The sequence below is a fragment of the Rattus norvegicus genome, chromosome 17 (assembly GCF_021556685.1).
Source record: "Rattus norvegicus strain SHRSP/BbbUtx chromosome 17, alternate assembly SHRSP_T2T, whole genome shotgun sequence".
NCBI classification, from domain to species: Eukaryota; Metazoa; Chordata; class Mammalia; order Rodentia; family Muridae; genus Rattus; species Rattus norvegicus.
Genome location: NC_141550.1, coordinates 75,853,150 through 75,866,844, shown reverse-complemented (window position 1 = coordinate 75,866,844; position 13,695 = coordinate 75,853,150). Strand labels below are relative to the sequence as shown.

At 41.7% G+C, this 13,695-nt stretch overlaps 1 long non-coding RNA gene across 2 annotated transcripts in view; it reads right to left on the bottom strand.

The window, feature by feature from the left end:
• Positions 1 to 10,757, bottom strand: part of LOC148000279 (uncharacterized) — a 72,621-nt gene extending 61,864 nt beyond the window's left edge. For both annotated transcript variants that reach the window (XR_015641853.1, XR_015641854.1), the window contains exon 1: positions 10,608 to 10,757. This is a non-coding gene — a long non-coding RNA (uncharacterized LOC148000279). The remainder of the gene's footprint in view (positions 1 to 10,607) is intronic.
• Positions 10,758 to 13,695: the final 2,938 nt, after the last annotated feature.

Here is a 13,695-nt window from a genome sequence, read left to right as displayed (position 1 = left end):
ACCCCTCACTCCTAAAAGCCAGACCAGTTACATCTATCTCATGTAAAAAAAAGTTCAATTTTCAAATACTGGGTAAATTATAAGAACTGTGATAAGATCAAAGAAAGTAGAAAGTGGGCTGCATTTTCCCTGCTGTGCCCCCTGAGGAATAATTCCGTGAGCTATTGCACAGCTGAACACTGCAGATTCTTCCCTTGTAGTAGCTAAGTTGTGACTTCTCTACCAGCAACACTTGTGAGTAGTTTCTATCATTCACCATTAATGTTTGGCTTTGGCACAATCTTTTATGTTCTTTGCTATAATTTATTTCCACACCTTTACTTGTCTTACATAGGAGAAAAAAAAATGGGCCTTTGCCCAGAATTCTCATACACAACCTGTACAAAGTTCGACACAGCTAAGCGGCTTATCAGTGGCCTTTTCTTCTGGCTTCCATTCACTTCACTGCATTTCTCAAGTCTTGAATCACTCATGCCTCATGCCCTTAGCATCTGTGGTTTAGCTTAGTTTTAGTCGTAGAAATCCAAAGTATGATTGTTTCAGGAGGGAGAAGGCTTACAACCTTGGCTTTGGTATATCATAATTCTATGAATGAATTCATTATGTCACACTGAAAGCTGACAAGGAAAAAAAATGGTCCTTGATTCATAACTGAGGCACTATGTTGGCCCACAATGTGTATTGGTCTTAAGACAAAGGTATTAATATGTATTGTAATTGCTAATGTCTATACAATTTAAATCATTTAGGGAGCACAGAATTTTGCTTTAAGTCTGTGCCTAATTCTGAAGTTTAACTGCATACCTTTTTTAAGTATGTGCTCTAAGAAATCTATAACTCCTCAGAAAAGAAATGGGACATAACTAATTAAGGCAGAAGAGCCATCAAATGGATTTGACCAAATGATTAAAGATTCAGAGAAGAGGGCTGGAGAGATGGCTCAGCTGTTAAAGGCTAGGCTCACAACCAAAAATATAAGATTCAGAGAAGAGAAGAAGGTCACACAATGACTCAGACATCAAGGAACACAGTGTGACAGCATAGGCTAAGGTGGGGAGGAGCCAACACCCAGAACTAGACGTGTCAGCTGGGATGAAGCAATACATGGCGAAGCAGAGACTGCATCTGGGGCTGGAATAAAGGCTGGTCCAACAGGCTGAACATGAAACGTGGAGAGAATTGGAAAGAACAGATGGAAATCAGGTCTGCCATTCTTAGGAGAGTGGAAGTTACAGGGCAGGGGAAGGAGAGAGGGAGAGAGAATATTAACAGATTGACAAAGAGAAAGCAAGTAACACACATAGGACAGCAGAAGGAAGACTGATGATGTCGGAAAGTGAGAATATGCAAGACCCTGGAACTTCAGCCCAGTAACAAAGGCCTAGAGGTCCCAGGCACAAGGTTAACCAATTGTCGTAGCATTGAACATGTTTTACAAGACATAACTGCCTCATGGAAGTCATGTAGTCTAACCGAGTCTTCAAAACAGTACCATTAAGTAGGTACTACTCTTGCTATTTCAGTCTAGAAAATTCAGAATTAGAGAGGCTGAGAGACAAGCCAAAGGGTAAGTCACTGACAAGTGACAGAGAAGGACGTGACCCCAGTCTTCTGGTTTCCAAGCCAACCTCTTAGTCACTAGGCTGTCTTATCCAGCTGGGGCTTGAGTACTGCTTGGATACTTGTAGACAATTTTCAAACGAAATCTTTTCCTGGGAGCTGCTGCCTGCGCTAAACCCAGATGTCTCCTCAGCAGGACACAATTGGGTAGGTTTCCCTTTGTAACCACACTGAAAAGTGCCTCACAGCTCAGAAACTGTGTTTTGTTTCCAAGAGTCCAGGCATCTGTAAGAATTGTAGATGTGCAAGGGAGGGACAGTTGAAACTATGTCATCTTGTTTAAATATTTCCTCTATGAATGAGATATTTTGTCTGGATAAGAATAAAACCAGAAAGAAGAGTGAAGGCAACAATGTGTGTATTAGACAGCCACTTTCCCCAGCCAAGAGAAAAGGATAGAAAGAAGCTAAGTAAATCCAAGAAAAAATGAGTCCTAAGAACAAAGGCCACTGGAGAACCTTCTTCATGCATAGGGGAAGGGAAGTGCCCAAACCAGCCTGTTATAGGATAAAGCAAATGCTTGCTAGCTGGAAGGAGGAGGAGGAAGAGGAGGAGGAGGAGGAGGAGGAGGAGGAGGAGGAGGAGGAGGAGGTGGTGGTGGTGGTGGTGGCGGTAGGTAGGTAGGTAAAGGAGGGGGACTGTCTTTTAACTTAGACATGACAATCTTCTATTGATGTCAAGGAAAACTGAGCAAGAACTGGGTGCTGGACTAGTTGCCATTGGTCAACTTCTCCACACCAACCATTTCCTACAGGTAAGTCCTGGCTTGGACTCAAATGTCTTGATACAGACTTCAGTGTTACCACACTGCGGAGAAAATACCTAGCTAAACCATATGCACACGCTACCTTTCTCTTCCTCCTCCTACTTCCCTTCTTCCTCTTCTTTCCATACTACCATTTCTTCCTTTCCTTCCTTCCATCTTCCCTCCCCTCTATCATTCTAACCTATACTTCTCCTCTCTCTCTGCATCCTTTCTTTCTTCCCTTCTTTCTTCTGTGGTTAAAGCTTTGCTTTCTATGAACATTTGAGGTTCAGATCCATATAATGACTTCTTAAGATTCTCAACTATCTCCCTTTAATATAAAAGTTACTTCTCTTGTTAGAAATGTGCCAATGATTCAAACTTAATTATTTTGTTAGCTGGAGATTTGAAACTGAACTTTTCTGTTAATGACATTTATTCTTTGAAAATTTCACTCACACACTTTGCAAACTGACCATTGTCACCCCCACCCTCTCTCTTTTCCCTACCACACTTTTCTACCAGCTCTCTCTCCTGAAAATCTCTTTCTCATATTCATGTCTATCAATTTTGTTTTGTGACCCACAAAATCTAACTAGGTCCATCTTAGATCATGGGTTTGAAGCTATCATGGGTTTGGAGCCCGATGGATGCAGTCATGGATGCGTAACTGAAGACAGTGACTCTCCCTTCCTAGAATCTATCACTAGCCAAAGACTCAGCAGTGAGTCTCTACCAGATCCATGACTGGCTATTGACAGCGCCAGTCTTCTGGGCAGCCCAGTAAAGTTCACTACAGTTGTGAATTCTTTATTTCAGTGTTTCTGTGTACTCTAAAGAATGGCATCTTGCAGCCTTTCATTGTATGTCCCAATAAGCACAAGATTCCTGACTCTTCTTCTCCACTTTTTCCAGAGCCTTAGTGGGACGTGTAAATGTCTTGTTTAGGATTCAGTCCTCAGCTGTCATTTATTCTTGGCATCTTAGGCAGCCATAAGTCTGTATTCATGGTCATTCATTTCAAAGAAAGGCGTCTCTGATTAAAACCAAGAATAGCTTTTAGAGCAAGAGTGGCTTTTGTCTATTGCATCTAGCATGGATATTTAGAAGGAAATTTGATGCTATGTTTAACTGACTTTTTTTTTTTAATTATAAGACTTGTATCTCAGGGGAGCATTAATTCAGGCCATTTTGAGGATCAAAGTCATCCTCCAACCAGTAATCTCACAGTGGTAATCAACATCAATCTTTGAGGCAAATAAGTGATCTTATTAGTCTACAGGAGTCTGCTGTAGAAGTAAAAGGAGTTAATATCAAAGTCAGAGGTGAGGATAGATCCGTAAAGAGTTAGAGGGAGAAACATGGAAGGTATGTATGATCAAAATACATTGTATAACATTCTCAGAAAATTGATAAAAAATATTTTAAAGATGTTTACATTATATTGTCCAAAGAATTATTGACTCCAGTATCATTTAGAAGTATGAAACATGAGAATCATAGGTCACAAGACGTCATTATTGCTGTGCTCAAGGATCTACCCAATCCAGGATTCAGAATTTCCCGTTGGTATAGAAGGAAGCATAGATAGAGGCATAGTCCTTCCCTCCCAAACCTTCCTGCGACTATCTCACATCACCAGCTCTTTCCAGTTGAGAACTCTTTGTCACATACCATGAGTGTATGGGCAGCACAAATGAGACTCTAGGTTATGAAAAATCATAAAGAGAACACGCTGTTGGAAGAGAGTCATGAGGTAGAGTTGGATTTGGGAGGAGTCAGGGGTAAATATGATCAGATTACAATGTTCCAAATTCTCAAAAGAATTAACAAAGGTACTACTAACTTTTTAAAATTATATTTGTCCTAAAATCTTGCCCTGGCTATCCCAGACGCACCTCCTTGGTTGCAGCTCCACCCTGAGCTACTCATAGTAGCTAACTATCTTGGTGGGAATAAAGAATCAATAAATCACCACAGAACTATGTTTGGCACATACACACAGAATAGCAAGCTGGATCTGTGATTCACTGCAAATCTTTAATGTACTTTCTCCTGGTCAAAGGTACTTTCAGCCTCTGTTCCCTCCTCCCCATATATCATCATTTCATCAATCCACCATATCAGTTCTCATAGGGAGCTCCTCAATGTCAATCAGATGGCCCTACTCCTCTCCAGAATGGGGTGTCCGGTGACCTCTGTTGCTGCAAACCAACAAGTCCTTCTTACATTAGTATCTATTTCATTTTAATGGTTCACAGTTTAAGTAAGGCTTTTTGCATGATTGTAGTTGTGTGATAATTTACTAGAAGCATGCACAACCTATGAAAAATGATTCCCTTTCCCTCAGCAGCCATTAACTGCCAATAGCTCTTACAAGTAGGGGTGGAGGACCCATGATCTCCTCCTCCATCTGTGTTTGGAGTTTGACTAGCTTCGTCTTGTGCAGGTCTTGTGCAGTTGTTGGTGAGTTCATGAATATAATAGGCATGCTTTGTCTAGAAGACAACACGTCACAGCTCTGTCACCCACCATGGGCTCTTATATTCCTTCTGCCCTCAATACATCTTTAAACTCTATGAAAGCTAGCTACCCTATTGTGCTGAATAGTTTTATATCAACTCTGTACAAGCTAAAGTCATGTGACAGGAGAGAATCCCAACTGAAAAAAAAAATGCCTCTTCAAGATCAGTAGTAAGCCCAAAGAGCATTTTTTTCATTGTTGATTGATTTGGGAGGGTCCAGCCCATTGTGGGTGGTGCCATCCCTGGGCTGGTGGTCCTGAGTTCTTTAAGAAAGCAGGCTAAGTGAGCTCTTTCTGAGTTCTCTGATCACTTATTAACAACAATAAGAAGGGTAGTGATCCAATAGTTATGATGTGTATCATACACGACAAAGCAATCCTTATTTCCAAGATTTCCCTTTTTACGTTATCCTTCCATTTTCCAGGCAGAACCTTGTTTTTATGCCCCCCAAACTTCTCTTGAGCTCAGGGCAAGCTTCCTTCTTAACAGGAGGATTAGCAATATCATAGGCAAGCACCACCACTCCCAGCATTACCAGGTTCTTTGACTGTTGGTTTACTGGTATCAGTCCAAGCTACTTAGTTCCTCCCTTAGTTGCCAAGTGTATGGTTTATAAAACACACAGTCCAAGGAGGAGAAAAATTCTTAAATGGTAATTGTAGTCACAATATTTTCTGTACATAGAATTGGCAAGATAGCGCTGGGATGCTGCTCAATTCTCTTCTGCTGTTTCTTGGAAGGGCAGAAGTTATACCACATGCAAGCCTAGAGTCATCTGCCATGCAGCGCTGCTCCATGCTTAAGGGAAATGAAGCATCACCAGTATGCAGAAGAAGGACTGCTGTGCTGAGAGAGCTGGGGTGGCCTGCCTCCCACATGCTGGAAATGTCTGCAGCCTCCAGAGAATGCAAGATGCTTAACAGGTCAAAGAAAATCATGTTTCTAGGGTCACTCTTGGTTTCGAAAGCTGAAGGTATCCTGATCAGATCCAGTTAACCCCTTATGAGTTGCCTACCTCTTTCTTGTTGTGAAAATATGGGTGTTACCATACCAGGAGGTCACCAGCATTAGGAGGGTGCTCATTGAGGCCCTGCTTCTAAGAATAACATCTTAAAGTATCCATTTGCAGCCTGGTGACCTTACCATTCCCTCCTACTGTCCAGCAAGCTCCATGTGGAGTATGGAATTGAATAAAAAGATGTAAGCAGGGAGACAGCCAGGTCTTCCTCGTGCATTTTCATTCCTGGGCATGAGAAGCATCTTTTTTACAGATGCTTTTACACTTAGAATGTCCCCACAAAAAGTTAACAAGCCTGAAAGCAGAGAGCATATGTTGTAATACCAGAGACAACATGGGCACATAGGTATGGTCCTGTGGATAGGCAAGCCCATCAGAGTATGACAATGTCATCATCTTACTTTTTTAAGCACTGTTTTGTAGATTGCAAGCAAAATTAAGTAGCAATGATAAATAGCAATCAAGTTCCAACAAGTCCCCACTGTTATTTTCCTCCCTACAACCCACCCCGCGCGCGCGTGTGTGCGTGTGTGTGTGTGTGTGTGTGTGTCATTGAACCCAAGAACTCAGACTGGCCCTAAATTTATTATAGAGATGACTACGATTTTGAGCTTTAGATCTGCTTCTGTCTCTGAGGTACTGAAATGACAGGTATGTGAACAATGCTTGCCTCTAGTTAATTTACATGCATTAGGTGTATATGCACAGTCTGTAGTATTAAGAAAGTATGTAATGAGAATGGGCATCACATAATCTCTTGCTCTCTGCATTTTGTTTGCATGACTTTCTGTGCTGTTCTCCCTCTATTCCAAATAGAAATTTCTTTGATAAAAGGTGAGAACTATACTCACCTGTAAGTATAAGATTATATCTTTAGACTATAGCTATAAATTATGATGACTTATTAGAGTGATACCTTCAGCTTATTAGGCTGTTCTCCTCTAAAATCCATGACTTCACTAACTGAGTGGTTGCCAAGCTTTGCAGTCCTAAGCATGATGTCTCTATTATTGACTGGGCTTTAAGTCCAAGCTGTGCATTATTGCCAGGTTAAGAATGTCACTACAGCATCCTTAAATTTATCATAGCATGCTGGTTGTTGTGGTTCATAGACATCATTGGTGTGAAGTGGAAATTTCAGATGATACAGACTCATGTGTTTTGCTGATACAGACTTACATGGTGTTTTGCTAAGGCAAACCCATGGGAGGACATGTGACATTTGGAGAGAGTAAATACACAATGACAGCATGCTCGCATACCTGGTTTTGCAATGTTTCATTCATCTCATGTCTTCATCTTCTCTGATCTTCACTTGCTTGGTTGAAAGAGACACAGCAGAAAGCTTCTCCTGGTGTCCCAGTTGGTCCTTGTCACTCCAATTGACCTTTGCTAATTCAGCAGAGCCCTGATGGGTTCTGCTAGATCGTGCTGATTCATGTTTGCTATCCTGACATTACCAAACTGAACTGTTTGTATCTTGACAGAGATTGATATTACCCCCCAAAGATTTACTTCTAAACAGGTCCCCATAGCCTTGTCCTATTTATTCTTTTTTCTCCCCTACCTTTGGAGGATAAACCAGAAGTGGGGAAGTGTCAGAGTGTTTGAGAACTCTTATTAAAAGTAGGTTTAAAAACTCTAAGCCTACACAGCTGGGTAGCTTGGTTGCTTCCTTCCTTTGGAAGCTTTCATGGCAAGAGAAGAAAAGAGGAAGAAGGAGAAGAGGGAAGGAAAGGGAAGAAAAGATGGGAAATGGGAAGGGTGGAGGAAAAAGGATGAGGAAGAACATGAAGTCAAGAGGATGGGAGAGGAGGAACACTAGAAACACGAAGAAGGCGGGGACAGACATCCAAAGGCACGGCCTTACCTCTAGTCAAGTCTTCAGCTACTGTCTATTAAAGACATAATGGACACAGAGAAACCCTCAAAAAGAAGGGAAAAGTCACAATGGGACTTGAGAAATACAGTTTCCTAATCAGGGGATTGAACAGAGACAAGTTCCTTGAAACCAGAACTACAAAATAATGGTGTTTTCAGCCACATGGTCAATTAGATGACTTATTACCCAGGAACAGAATACTGGGAGAGTTCTTGGGGTTGGTGGTGAAAGGTTCAAGCAAGCAGACAGCTTCTGTGCCACAGTCTTTCAATTCTTCAGCTTTCTTTTCTGAGGCTGGCCTTGATAGGTGTTGGTAACAGAAATTTCAATGCCAAGCGTGATTGCACCCAATCCAAAGTCAGGACTCCTCATCACATTCTACCTTGACTGTGCCTTCTCTGGCTTTGGTAGCACAGCACTTTGTTTTGGCAAACCTCAGAAGCAGATGTTGGGCTCGGAGGGACCACGTGTTATTCCTGGCGACGAATGCAATCTCTACTTCAAAGCAGTGTATTGTTGAATAAAGAGCATAGATGGAAGACTAGCACAAACTGAGGTCTCATGGGCATTCTCCCATGAGTCTTGAGCAATGACAACCTTCCTGAGCTATGACCTTTTTGCCTAAGGTGAGAATCATCTTTGCCTTTCACCTTTCAGGGTAGTGGCTTAACCTAAATACTAAGTGCAAAGCACAGCCCATGGACCCAACATTCCTGTTATCATTTCCATATTATAATGTTGTGGTACACAATTCATTTCTATTAATGCAATGAAAATGGAGTCAAAAGAAGTAGAGATTTAGACATAATCCCTGCGCTTAAAGATAATAATCATAGTGCTATGTGCAGGGAGAGTAAACGTTATTTGTGTATAGAGAAAGCAAAGTTATATACTTTAGAAATTGGTTCTTTGCAATAAAGTTAAGTGTAGCATTTTTAGAGAGATAAATATTCAGACCACCCAAGCTCGAAGTGTATAGGTTTGATTACATAACCTAGACACTATTCATTGGTAGAATAGTCTCCTACCAGTTCAAGTGTGTAACAATAGCTGCCTATGATAGATGGACCGGAAGCAGCAGAAGACACTAGAATATAAGAATGTTCAGAGAAGACACTATGGTACTGGCAATTGTCAGTAGGAAGAGCAACTAATAATAATGACAACAAAAACAAGAATGGTAACTGTAATAATAAATTCTTGAAAAGTAGGAGCCTAACAATGAAATGTACTAAAAGTTATTTCTTTTGACAATGACTATATTAACATCTTATGCTAGGACACTGGATAAAGATAAATCTAAAACCTGGCATTAGAAGGATACTATCCAACAGGGAATACACTTAGGAAGCTGAAGCAGGAAGATTGAGTTGGAGGCCAGCTGGGCTCCATAACTAGAGGAGGAAGACAGGAGGAGGAAGAGGCAGAGAAGGAGAGAGGAGGGCAGAGGGAGGGAGGGAGGAAGAGGAGGAGGAATCCTGATTGAGAGCAGTGCTTCTAGAGATAGAAAATGAAGTCCTTCAAAAGCAGCACTGGAGGAACATGTTTCCTTCCTTACAGAAAGGCCTTACAGTATTTATTTGTATCTTAGTCCAGGACAATGAGTAATAGGGACTTGCCAGTGAAATTCTTTCCTGACTACCCAACAGATCTTAGTTCCTATTTAAAGGCCGAAACCATGGGGTTAGGAATTGGAGATTTTTGCATTGTCTGATAAACTGCTGTGACTTAGTGCTGACTCTTGTCCAATTCCTCATCTGAAAATGTCTCCAGAGGGCTCAAAGATGTGGGTAGTCATGTCTGACTTATGAATGGATCCTCTCTTGGTACACCGTCAGGATTCCTTCCCAGATTCCTTTCCACACTGGGCTTCCTCAAATGCACACTTAGGCTAAGACCACAAAATATCTAAAATGCTCTCCCTGGAAGTGAACGTGCTGTCTTCACTGTGGCTGCTCTTTTGAAGCTCAGGATCCCTTCACCACTCACTGTCTGTAGCAACCATGAGTGAGTTCTCTCAGACCCTGTGAGTATGAAGGACTGATGGTTTGTGGAGTATGGGTTGTCTGTGAATGTATTATAACCCAGAAGCAGCACTGCTCCCCCACCCTATGGCAGATCAAGCAGAATAGAAACCAAGGATCTGGCTTGAGACTAAGAAGAAGAAGGCTTTCCCCACAAGAAGGCTGGGAAATTACCAGTTTCTGAAGAGGTGATTCCCGTCAGCATAAAATCATGTCCGTGTCCCTGACTTCCATTCTCTATAGAACTCCAAACATTGGATTAAGTGTCATTGGAAGGTATTGGTAAGAGGAGTTGGGATCTGGTTGTCATAGTTAACATAGGAAGACAAGAAGGGTCTTTGTAAGAGGTGACAAAAAAAAAAGGCCTGGGTGGATTGATAAGGGGTAGGAGAGAGGAGGCTTTAAAGGAAAGGGTAGCAATGAGCTTTGCCACACTTACCTGCCCCAGTTACATTGCCACTAGCCTAGCACATTCCCTGAAAGTCTCGCCTTCATCAAAATGCAATGATTTAAATCTAGATATTTTTCTTGCCTCTAAAATCTATTATATCTTAAGACTAGTATGGGACCCCTACCAATCATTTAGTCCCACTGAAAGCTTGTGAAATTGGAAGGAACTGTCACTTGGGAACAAGTGACAGAGCACAAACAAAATCCTTCTGCCTGATGTTGGGCCTCCTGAGTACCGCTTCTAAAGTCACCTAGCCTTGAGGTTTAGGGCAACATTTCTGCTAGCAAGAATGTCATGACTTCATAAAGGTGAAGTCCTAAGGAAAATCCACGGATTACTCACATGCAGGAGAAACTGCCATAGCACCTGACTGCATCCGCTTCCTTGATTTCCCATATCTCTGAGCACTGTGAATTTATTCATTCAACAAATTGTGTTCCCAGGCAGGCATGGCTCACACACATACATACATTTGAAATGCCACAAGACTCTAAAGCCAGAGACCAAGAATCTGTTCCTTTTGAAACGTACCTGTGTTTCTCTAAGGAGATGGTTCCTCCTAGATAGTAATGAATTTGCAAATACTAGGGGCATACTATGTCAGACAGGTGTCTAAAAGGAACCTGGGGAAGGCAGTGAATTAACCACCAACGGAAATTCAGTTTCAACAGCCTTCATTAACCCTGCGAGTGATCGTAACCACTGCCTTTGAATTAAGAAAAAGAATCAAGCTTCCCCCCACCTCCCCATACCACTGAACTGATATTTCGGAAGGAAAACTGTTAGGGCACCTGTATACATGTCTCATGTGGCTTTTGCTACCAAACTCTGTCCTCAATATAAATATATTTCCTTTTAATTTTTCTTCCTGCCAGAGGTAAAGAGATTTCTTTTGCTCAAAACGCTTCCTTGTTCTGTTTGTAAGAGTCGACACTGGATCTTAAGTGATCAGATATAAGCTACGATTTTCTTACCTGTCTAGAATGAAGACTGTAGACATTTGGTGAGGCAAAGCTAATTGGATGTCATGAATAGATTGCAGGCTTAGGGTTTGGAAGATGCAATAAAACAACCCAATCATTTAATTTCTTCACAATCCACTCTGTTTAGTCAATATTAATGTACAATATTATGCATGCTGGTTGTTGTGATAGTTTTAGTGGTAGGGAGCAAGCAAGTCACTCCCTTCTTCAAAGAGCTTAAAACTCTTTGGAACCCAGATAGGCCTGGTGTCTTTGGAAATGCAATGAATGTTTATAGAAGCAGCAATCTAATGACATGACTATCTATGGTGAGTTTTAGAAAATATTCCATCCCTTTCCCCCTTCCCTTCTTTTTTTTCCTTCTTTTCTTTCTTCCTTTTGTTTCCCTTCTCCTCCTCCCCCTTCTCCTGTTGGTGGGGGTCTGTCTGTGTTGCTCAAGTTGGCCTTAAATGCTTTAGCTCAAGTTATTCTTCTAACCTCAGTTTTCCAAGTAGAAGGAACTATATATGTGTACTGCTATGCCCATCTTTTATGGAATGTTTAAAAAACAAACAAACAACAACAACAACAAAAAACTATGGTACCTAGCATGGAGCTCATGGTACATACCATGCAGGTCAGTGATAGATCTCTTGCCTGGTATGATTGAGGGTCTTGGTTTGATGTACAATACTGTAAGCAAACCACTAAATATAACTTAAGTAACCCAGAACAGCCTGTTTGGTCCTCGGTGAGGTAAAGAACCTGAAACAAGTAAGTCTCAAGTCTCTTCCAGCTTTTTTACAGCTCTGAAAATTCATGACTTCATAGATCAATCATAAAGATCAGGGACATTTCACACCAAGAAGACTGGTGGTCGGGAGAGAGTGGTAATTTACAAACCCAGCAAGTTAACAATGAGCCAACTTTTAAAGCTTTGTGACAGTGGAGCGTGGTGGTGTTCACCTGCGATCCCAGCACTAAGAAGGCTGAGGCAGGGGTATTTAAGAGTCCAAGTCATCCTTCACCACATAACAAGACACTCTCTCAAACAAGGTAGTCCTCTACCAGACCGGATGCTAAGCTAAAAGTGAAAATACTCTGTTTGCTATCGAGAAAAGGAGATTGGGATACAGCAGAGGCAGAGTTATGGCGCATTAAATGCAGACCAAGGCACAGTGTGGAGTACAAAAGAAGGCTAGAAAGCTCAAGTTGTTAGTGCACATCTATGAGCCCAGGGATGTGAGGTGGGAGAGGTAAGTGTTTAAGGCCATCTCTAGCTACATAGTGGGTGTGAGGCCAGTCTAGGCTACAGGAAACTCTGTGGAAGAGCAGGAGGAAAAAGAAGAGGGATGGGGGAAGCAAGGAGTTAACTAAAGAAGGGAAAACACCTGTCTTCTGAAGCCACTGAAACAGGTTTGATAATTTATCTAGTTGGAGATTATCAGAGGGCAGAGGGATAAGAAGAAAGAACATTCTATGGAAAGCAAACATCTTAAACAAGGATGGGGGTAAAAAAGCATTTCAGGAGATCATAAACAATATCAGACGCCTGCTTCAAAAAGTATTAATAATTATTGGCAGTAATACCTTAAGCATTAGTCACCACATGGCCTCCTACATGCCCGGTCTAATCTTATATGGCTACCAAGAGTGCTATTGAGTGCTCAGATGGCTAGGAGTGCTATTCCTGTATTTCATCTTAGAAATCTAAAGTTTAACACACTCAGCTGATACTTTAGCCAGGTATTTCTAATCCCAGAGTCTACTCTTCTGACCCCTGTGCAGCCTTACTTGATACTGTGCTGGGAAATGTGTGCCTAACTCAAAATGTATTATGAGAAGCCTTGTTTGAAGACAACCTTGACTCTCAGGAAGAAGTATAGAAAGTGATTTTGAGCAGGGAAGGGTAGGAGAGAAGGGGAATCTTTGACCTGAATGTTTTGGTAATGATACAGATGCCACAATAATAAATGGTTTTGCCTGGTTCGTGGTGCATACTTTTAATTCCAGTATCTAAGAGACAGAAACAGGAGAATCTCTTGATTTCCAGGAGAGTATGATCTACCTAGTGAGTTCCAGGACAGCCACAGTCACATAAAGAGGCAATGTCTCAAGTGAGGAGGAAGAGGAAGAGGAAGAAGAGGATGAGGAAGAGGAAGAGGAAGAGGAGGAGGAGGATGAGGAAGAGGAAGAGGAAGAGGAGGAGGAGGAGGAGGAGAAGGAGAAGGAGAAGGAGAAGGAGAAGGAGAAGGAGAAGAAGAAATAGGAAGGACTGAAGAGGGAAAAACATCTTCTGGTGCAAGAGCCAAAATGAGAGGAGAGAAAAAGCACTGGGGAGATCTCCAACACTTACATAAAAATCATGATGTAAAGCCATGCCCTATAACCCAGCAGTGGGAGGTGGAGATGGGAGGATTCTCACAGCTCACAGCCAACCTGTCTAGCCAAAAGGTGGGAGCTGAGTT